This window comes from Mandrillus leucophaeus, unplaced genomic scaffold, assembly GCF_000951045.1.
Source record: "Mandrillus leucophaeus isolate KB7577 unplaced genomic scaffold, Mleu.le_1.0 Scaffold105, whole genome shotgun sequence".
NCBI lineage: Eukaryota > Metazoa > Chordata > Mammalia > Primates > Cercopithecidae > Mandrillus > Mandrillus leucophaeus.
The window spans coordinates 2,863,725-2,865,582 of record NW_012098654.1 but is presented as its reverse complement, the minus strand read 5'-3'; the positions used below and the strand labels follow the sequence as shown (position 1 = coordinate 2,865,582).

Below are 1,858 nucleotides of genomic sequence, written 5' to 3'. Positions count from 1 at the left end.
GTGTTAGCCAGGATGGTCTCGATCTCCTGACCTCGTGATCCACCTGCCTCGGCCTCCCAAAGTGCTGGGATTACAGGCTTGAGCCACCGCGCCCGGCCTGTGTATGCATTTTCACACTTCCTCTATCTAATCTTTCCTTTTTAGATTCCAAACGGCTAGAGAGCATGAACAAAACAAAATGCTGAGCACAGAGTAAAATACCTTTGGCCAAATGACCAGTCACATCAAACCTGTTTGCTTCTATTCCTGTAGGCTCTCAGAATGTTTGAAGATTATAAAAATGAGGGGAAAGTAGCAAGACCCTGTTTTATCAGCGTATGATTGGTCCGAAGAGTCCAGAAAAGAGGATGCTGCTAAGTTTCTCATCTATATAGGATGCAGACATTGAATGTTTTCGCTTTCTTGTGCTTTTTTAACTCTCACACATTGGGAACGCCTTATTCTTTCTGGCCCTATTTCATATCTGTGTTTCGATCTCTGCGAATTCTCAAGAACGCAATGCTACTACACGAGTCACACTTGAATGACCCTAAAACAAATAAGGAAAGTCACACTTGAACGACCCTGAAACATATAAGTAAACAAAAAGCTTCAGAAAGCTCACACACTTGTTACCTGAAATTGATGTGGTTATAGACTGACATCCCACCAACGCAGAACAGGCTGATAAAAAGAAGTATTTGTTGTTTTGCAAAGTTTTTGCCAGCCAGAACACAACAAAAAACTTTCTTTGGGGTGCAATGAATCACCTAAGTCAGGAAACAAAGTGATTTTAACGACTAATAATCACAATGCCTTATCTTACTTGTAATATTTGCAAAATGTTCTTGACATCACCAAGGCCACAGCCCTAGAAAGAGGAGGGAGAGCGGACATGGGCGCATTCATTCAGTCCTTGCTATGTGCCACGTGCTTCCATTCACATGGTAAAAAATCTCAGGCCGGCATGATTATTCTCAATTTCCAGATGAAGATACAGAGTCACTGAGATAAGGAATTTACTCCAAATTATGCAGCGAGAGAACGAGGCACTGGAGCCCGTGCTTTCTCTCCACCATGCTGCCTCTTGGAGTTACCCGAGAAAAACTTTGAGAAATCATGAGAATTCACTAATTTACCAAAGATTTCATTTTACCCCTATACTTAACCAGAAAATAACATTTTCTCAAGATCCAAAACTGTTAATTCTATTGAAGAAGAGTCAAAACAACCAAAATATCTGAATTGTCACATCACGTGCTTTGATTACTGGAAAAGATACATGATCTTGATACTCAAACTTTCCAGTCTCCCCCACAGTGAGATGTTGGAAACTTACATATCACAATATTCACCGTCCCCCAAAATATAAGTGGGTCAAACTCATTGAGTTGAAAAGCAGACATTACCGTCCTTGGATAAACCCTGTTAGGGAGACATCTAAAGCAAAAGGACATGGAAAAGCTGAAAGCAAAAGGTGGGGAAAAGACACCAAAAAAAATTAAACAAAAGAGAACTGGCATAACTACATCAGTATGACACACACACTAGGACTCTAAGACAGAAAAGGTTTCTATATAAAAATGAAATTTTCATGTCACCAAGAAGACAATACTTCTAAATGTACGTGCACCTAATAAAATTGTCTCACACCATATACATAAAAAAGTAATAGAGGCCGGGCACGGTGGCTCACACCTGTAATACTAGCACTTTAGGAGGCTGAGGCGGGTGAATCACCTAAGGTCAGGAGTTTGAGACCAGCCTGGCCAATATGGTGAAACCCTGTCGCTACTAAAAATACAAAAATTAGCCAGGCGCTGTGGTGCATGCCTGTAATCCCAGCTACCTGGGAGGCTGAGGCAGGAGAATCGCTGCA

General features: G+C 41.3%; 1 pseudogene; it reads right to left on the bottom strand.

Moving 5' to 3' along the window:
* Positions 1-1,385, bottom strand: part of LOC105540897 — a 27,776-nt pseudogene extending 26,391 nt beyond the window's left edge.
* Between the last annotated feature and the right edge of the window lie 473 nt (positions 1,386-1,858).